Here is an 8,275-nt window from a genome sequence, read left to right on the forward strand (position 1 = left end):
TTATAAAAAAATTAATTGAGTCAATTAAATTAAAAAAATCATTTATACTTTTTTATCAATATAAATATTATTAATTATATATTTTTTAATTTATTATCTATAATATTTTAGCTACCTAACATTACTCTTATCTTAATTTAACTCCAATAATGTTTAAACTTTGTTGTAACTCAAGTAACGAATTTTTTAAAAGAAAAAAGTATGTGATATCAAAAATAAAATTCCATTAGTATAGAAATAGGTTAGGAGAGAAACAAATTTGTAAATAAAATATTAAAAATAGAATCCACATTATTATAATATTATATTATTAATAATTAATAATTATAATAAAAAGTAAAACTTACGTAACTTACGTAGGACCTTCTTCAAATATTTTAATTTTTCTTTTTCACCTCTCTCGCAGATTTCTTTCTCCTTTCTCTCTTTTCTTTTTATTATAATATTATCAAAATCGAACTATTAATCGATTTGGCTAAATCACTTAGTTACAAATTCAATCGGTGAAATCTTGATTAAACTATTTGATCTAACAATAATTAAATAAGTATATAAAATTATAATAAATTAAAAATTAAATAATAAAACAAATAAATAACTATTATATTTATTATTGAATATTTAAAATTTTAAATGATAAAAATATTTCATACAATCAAATCAATTTAATTAATTAATCGAGATGAAGATTTAAAAGTAAGAGTTCTAGAATTCTAGAAAAGGAGTCTACGATTAAAAAAAGAAAGTGATTCGAGAGAAAAATGGACCGATCGAAAGGGACAAAAGATGGGAGACGGAGGTCAAATAAATAAGGTGAAATATATGGTAAAGATGTTGTTTTAAAGATGTGTCTACGTGGCAAAATCTAAACCACACCTTCTATAAAGCCACACTTTTAAAGCGTAACAAAGAAAAGCGTCACCTAATGGAAAAAAGTAAATTAGAGGATTTAAGAGAAGAAATAGTTAATCTATCAAAATTAATAGATCAAAAACTTATGATTCTAACTAATGTCAATTGTAATGACACTGAATTTTTAAAATCAATACAAAATGATTTTTCTCAAAATCTTAATTTTACTTTAAGTTTTATTGAAGGAATTCAAAAACCTGAAAAAACTTATATTTCACATGGAGTTTCTAAAAAATGTTATCATGGAGATAATTATCCCCATCTTCATCATACTTTTAATCCACAATTAAACTCTATAATAGATATGCTCGAAGAATTATTAGTTTCTATAAAATTTCAGAAAAACAAAGAAAAAGAAGAGCCTAACATAATAAATAAAATTGAACAAATAATTGGTAAGCATTTTCAAAAAGAGATTCATAAGAAAGAAGATGTCCAAAATAAAATCGATACAACAAATCTAAAGATTAGACCACCTCTAAAGCTATGAATATTGATGAAAAACTAGAAGAAGTTACAATGCTTTTTAAACAATTAAAAATGGCTCAAGAAGACAATTTTATGGAACAAGGTTTTCAGATTAAAGAAGAACTAGAAATTTCTGAAAGAGAAGAATATGTTTTAGACTATTCAAGTGATGAAGAACCAGTACATCCAGTACAAGTAAAAGATGAAGCTGGAACATCTGAGAATAATAATCAAACCCAATTTAAATGGGAAACAAGTTTTGAAAATTATGCCTTCAAAAAAGGTTTTATAGGCAAAAATTCGAAATACACTAAAATACCATCTAAATATGTTCCTAAAATTCAAGAACTAGAAGGAGAAAGAATGCTTGATCTAGATTGCAAAAAGAACGAAAAAGAAATTTTCGAAGATTGGATGAACTCCTTTCTATTAGAAGCTTATACAAACCCAAAATTAAATGAATTATCTGAATTGGATATCTGGAATTTCATAGGTTTCCACACAAAAGGAACTATAAGAAATTATATGTTATCAGTAGATAATAAAATAATAGAAGAATTAGCTGAAAAAACAACAGCTTATGATAAAATAGCACACATAATGAAGTTTCTATACAAAGAATTCTTTGGAAAAAATGTCATAAATCATAGAAAAGAAATTTCTGAAAAAGAGTATTTAGAAGCAAAAAATCATTTGGCCAATATTCAGATATTCGATCTTTGCTATATAGAATCTTATATTTGTGAATATAGAATATATTATTATAAATTAAAAGAAGAAGATAAAAATCATTATCTTAGCATGTATATTACAAAACTTCCATATCCTGCTAATGAAATTATTATGGGAAGATTTATAAGAGAAATAAATAATAAAACAATTGAAAATAATTTCGGTGGAGCAACCTTTGCTATAAGAGAGGAAATAAAAGAACGCTGTATGCAAGAAGCCACTCAGAAAAGATTTAATAATATAATCAGAATTTGTTGCCAAGATAATGAGGAAATTCTTCAAAAATATGGTTCTAATAAAAATATTCGGAAATACCATCCTTATAAAAATATCCAAAGAAAAAGAAAATATCACTTTAGAAAAAGAAAATATTATCCAAATTGGAGAAAAAAGAGATATTTTAGGGAAAGAAGTATCAATAAAAAACAAAAGAACTATTGCCCAAATAAAAAAGAAAACTGTAAATGTTGGTATTGTCAAGAAGAAGGACATTATGCAAATGAATGTCCAAAAAAGAAGGATAAAAAAGACCTAACTAAACAACTGGAAGTTGCAAAAACTTGTTTTATGGAACCTCTAGAAGAATCTGATGATGAACTAAAATATATTTTTGAATATGTCTCAGAAACAGACTCAGAAACAAACTCAGGAACTGAGTAATAGCGCTACGTTTATTACTGTAAAAATTACAGAAAAATTTATTAATGCCTTCATAGATACAGGGGCAACAAAATGTTTTGCAAGTTCAAATATAAGACTTAACTGGAAAAAGTTAGAAAATCCTCTAAGAATTAGAATAGCCGATAAATCCATACACAAAATTAATTTTAAAGCAGAAATGATTGAAGTCTTCATTCAAAATTACAGATTCATCGTTCCATCTATATATAAATTAGAATCTGGAATAGATTTAATTATAGGAAATAATTTCCTAAAACTATATCACCCTTTTATCCAAGAATTAACATATATAGTTCTAAAAGCCCCATATGATTCCTCTCTAAATCAAAGGGCAAAATTAATAAAAATCCCAACCACTACTATAAACGAAATTTTAAAATTCAAAATATTTTCAATACTAGAAGAATGTTATTTGAATCTATATTTCCAGATAAAAACTCCAAAAAATGACCTTGAAATTAAAATAGAAGAACTTTTAAATGAAGTTTGTGCTGAAAATCCTTTAGATATTAAAAATACAAACAAAGAATTAATAAGTATCAAGCTAAAAGTTCCTACAAGGGAAATAAATGTTCCAAATAGAATTCCCTATTCAGCTCGAGATAAGGAAGAATTTTCATCTGAATGTAAGGATCTTTTGGATAAAGGAATTATAAGATTAAGTAAAAGCCCTCATGCGGCCCCAGCATTCTATGTTGAAAACAATAACGAAATTAAAAGAGGAAAACGAAGAATGGTTATTAATTATAAAAAAATGAATGAAGCAACCATAGGTGATGCTCATAAGCTCCCAAGAAAGGATTCCATTCTAGAAAAAATCAAAGGAGCAACTTGGTTTTCATCGCTCGATGCAAAATCAGGATATTGGCAGCTTCGTTTAGACGAAGAAACAAAGAAATTAACTGCCTTTACTTGTCCAACAAAAGAATCAACAGGAGTATTACTCTACGAATGGAATGTCCTACCATTTGGACTAAAACAAGCTCCAGGTATTTATCAGAGATTTATGGAGGAAAATTTAAAAGATTTAAATGATTTTGTTCTAGTTTACATTGATGATATACTAATTTTTACGAAACAAGATAAAGAAGATCATCTTCAAAAATTACTAATTGTCTTAGAAAGATGCAAGGAAAAAGGTTTAGTCCTTAGTAAAAAGAAGGCTAAGCTAGCAAAACAAGAAATAGAATTTCTTGGATTAATTCTATCTACTGAAGGGAAGTTAAAGCTTCAACCAAATGTATTAGAAAAAGTAGATTTATTTCCTGATAAAATGGAAGATAGAAAACAATTACAAAGATTTTTAGGATGCATAAATTATATTTCTGATCAAGGATTTTTAAAGAATATAACAGATTATACTAAAAACTTATTTTCAAAAATAAGTATAAAAAAGAGTTGGAAATGGGAAGAAAAGGATAGCCTGCAGATTCAAAAAATTAAGGAACTTTGTAAAAATCTTCCAGAACTTTATATTCCAGAAGAAGATGACTATTTAATAGTAGAAACAGATGCTTCAGACAAGACCTGGTCAGGCTGTCTAAAAGCTAAAAAAGCTGAAAAAAGCTTGAACAAAGAAAAAGAATCACTAGATTCTAAACATTCTTCAAAAGAATTACTATGCAGATATATTTCTGGAACATTTACACCAACAGAACAGAGGTATACTACCCATGAAAAAGAAACTCTAGCAGCAATAAAAACTATTAAGAAATGGAGAATTGATCTACTTCCAAAGGAATTTACATTACGAACAGACTCAAGTTATTTAACAGGTTTTATTAGATATAATTTACAATCTGATTATAATCAGGGTCGTCTGGTAAGATGGCAAATGTTTTTATTACAATATTCGATAAAATCGAGTACATTAAAGGAAATAAAAATATTATTGCAGATACATTGACAAGAGAATGGAGTTCATTGTCAACACAATGAATCAAGAAATCCAGAAGCTTGAACAAGAGCTTGAAAGGTGCAATCACTGTCAGCAGCTAAGAGCTCAAATTCAATCCATCAAGAAAGCCATGGAAGCCATGAAAGTAACCCAACAACCAACATTACCCATTCCAATACCAATGCTGACAACACCATCAGAGTTCAGCCAGCTAAGCGTGGTGGACCAGCCACAAAAACTAAAACAAATTTTTTCTGAAAAAATCTCTGAAAATAAAACTCTGGCAGAAATAGTTAAAAAATCAACTCAGGACAAAAAATATTATGTCATCTATAATGGCCCAATGAAAGGAGTCTACGACGATTGGGCTAAAGCAGCCCCATTCACTCACCAACCCAAAACTATTCACAAAGGAGGATTCTTGACAATAGAAGAAGCAAAAGAATCCCTCAGAGAATATAAAGTGCTCCACCCAGAGCAAATTCTAAGAAGAACTGACAAAGCTCCAGCCCAAGTCCAAAAGACTCCAGCCCAAGTTCGAACAGGAATGATGAAAAATATTCCCACAAAGGCCGAAATGAATGACAAGAAAAGGGTCTGCAGATCAAACTGTAGAGAAACCCTTAATCTGGTTCTAAACTGGACTCTAGACAAAAGAGCAACATTGGGATATTATCCCATTAACAAAGAACAGCTAACAAAGCTGGTAATCTTCCCAGAGGCTTCACCCTCTGATACATATCAGTTTTTCCAATATGGATTAATTGATACGATCTTAATTTTTGACAATTTAAATATCATTAAAGAATTTCCTGCAGGTTTTATAGATGCAGTGAAAAAATTTAAAAATATGATTGATGCAAGAGAACCAAGGGATATATCCCTAAAATTTACAAGTAGTCAGCCAATTTTCAATGAAGAAGGAGAATGTTTGATCCCAGCATTTCAAGTAGTTTTCATGTCAGTCTTCCCAGGAGACTTCCAACCAATAGAACAAGTTCAAGATCTATCAATTTATAGCAACGAAGGAAGATTGGCCAGCACATTGGCAAGAGTCTTCGAAAGAGCTCAAAAAATAAACAAAGAATCCAGAACAAGGATAAACTACAAAAGCAGAAACACTCTAATTGTTTCTAGTAAGAAAAACCAAATTGAATCAAGAGAGATGAGACTCCTAGTGGATTTTGAATCAGCATTTTACAACTTTTCTGGGTTACTAGAAAAGCTTCCTGACGGGATAAGGAGGAATCTATGCCATTTACTAAAAGACAAAGAAGACCATAGGTGCCAGCTGTGCACCTCAGAAATGTCTGAAGAAAGCAACAATGCCGAAGACCCCACCCACGTGGGAAAAGAAGAGGATGAGACATCTGAGTCATCCATCAACATTATTGTTGAATGACGTAAGAGCTTTCGTCACAAAAGCACCAATAATGTAGTTGGTGCAAACTAAGTGCTCAGTGACGCATGCAATGACGTCACAAGAAGGGTAAGGATGGGATTTGTCCATTAGACCCAACCATTATAAATAGAGTAATAAGTCATTTGTTAGGGCATCAGAAAACAGAAAGCATGAAGCTTAGAGTACTCACAGGCCAGGAGGGCAAAGAGGAAGTAGCTGAGGCGATTCTGGAGTCTGATCCATTAGAAAAATTAGTCTAACTCCCCTCTGGAGTTAAATTGTAAATCTCCCCTCTGGAGAACAAAACACATATTGTAAAATAGCAATAAATAAAGAAGTTTATTCTCCAGAAAGGTACATCTTTATCCCAATCTTTTTAAGTTATGAATTATTTAGAAGATATAGAAATAACTGAAGAATCTGATTATTATAAGCTAACTGCTTTACTTGATAATGAAAAACAAGCTATTTTAAAAACGGAATTAGACCTTAAACCTAACGATAATTTTAATAAACAAAATCCTCTAAAAGAAATCTTTAATAGAAAAAATATAATATATTATGGAAAAATTCAGATTGAAACTCCAATAAAAATACAATCCGCAAATGGAGAACTTGAAATAGCCCTGATAAATGAACAAGATGTAAATAAACAAATTGGAAAAATTAGAGATCAACAAAAAAGATCTAAAATTGGATGGATTCATATTAGTACCATTCAAGTTTTAGTTAAATCCACATACATGAAAGGAATTAATTCTCCAATAAGTCTGGCAATCTGTGATAAAAGAATCACTAATCCTAGAGACCAAATAATTGGAATAATTCATGGAAACTTGGCAAATGTAAATGTTAAATTCAATGCTCATATTGGATACGCTATTCCCTTATCAACCGAAAACCTCGGAAGATCCTTAAGTTTGGCTTATAAATTCCATAAGATAGATTTAATGGAACAAAATGATGAACCATTTTCTATCACATATGCAATTAATTATGCACTGACAAATAGTCATCATAGTATAGACTTCAAAGATAAAGAAAGAATTTATGTTGATGAACTATTTCAAAAGTTTGTAAAAACAGAAATTCCAAGAAATAAAGCTATTGAAAGCCCAGTTTTGTTATTAAAACAACCATCAAGAAATTCATTTTCATCATCTAGTTTTAGAATAAGAGAATCTAAAATTAACAGCCCTCTAAGTCTATCTCATTTAAAAGTTGAAGAAAAAGATTCTGAAATAAAGGAATTAACAAAAAGAATTGAAAAGTTGAATGAAACTTTAAATAATAAATTATGACGATAAATAAAGAAGAAATATACATGTCTTATCAAAATAAAAAACAAGAACTCTTTGAAAGAGAAAATCATTTGAAATACTTAAAGTTTTCTGAAATAAACCAAAGAGCTTTCAAAACTTTAGTATTATCTTATAACAATCTGAAAAAAGAAGTCGAAGAATTAGAAAAAATAATAGAATCTTTAGAAAATAACAATGAAGCTATGGCAGAAGATGCAGAAATTTTAATATGAAAGATTTTCGAAAAAGTCTTATTTCTTTAAAAACAATTAAAAGGAATATGAAAACAAGGATAATGGCTATATCTATAAAAATAAGAAATTTGGCAACTGAATCTTCAGATTTAGAAGCAGAAATCAAAAAGGTAAATAAAAAGATAATTAGAACAAGAAAATTAATACAATGTTTTAAAACTAAAAGATCAGTCAGAAGTCTAAAAGAAAATATTAAGAATAAACAAATTTATCGTGCTCGTAGATTGCATTATCTTCACATACAAAACATGATTGCATTACAAGCTTTTGAATCAAGAATACATGTTCAAAATATTCAAGTAATACAACCTCAACAGGTTGAACCCCTAGAACAAGTACAAATTGAATCTGAACAAGAATTACAAGTACCTTTATCACCGTTACAAAATCCTATAATCTAAGAAGCAAATAAAATGCCTGGTTTAGCAAATCAAACGTTACAAGAATTAAAAAATGATTTAGATTTTCAGAAAAGTCAAAAAAGATATTATGAAGTAAGATTACAGAATAGTAACATTTACACAAGAAATAGAGAAGAAGTAGAACAATTCTGTAAAAATTGTATAGAATGCATAACAAGAGAAATAGAAAAGTTGTTAAAAGAAATAGAAGAATTTAATAATGCAAA

Source organism: Arachis duranensis, chromosome 4 (genome assembly GCF_000817695.3).
Source record: "Arachis duranensis cultivar V14167 chromosome 4, aradu.V14167.gnm2.J7QH, whole genome shotgun sequence".
Classification (NCBI taxonomy): domain Eukaryota; kingdom Viridiplantae; phylum Streptophyta; class Magnoliopsida; order Fabales; family Fabaceae; genus Arachis; species Arachis duranensis.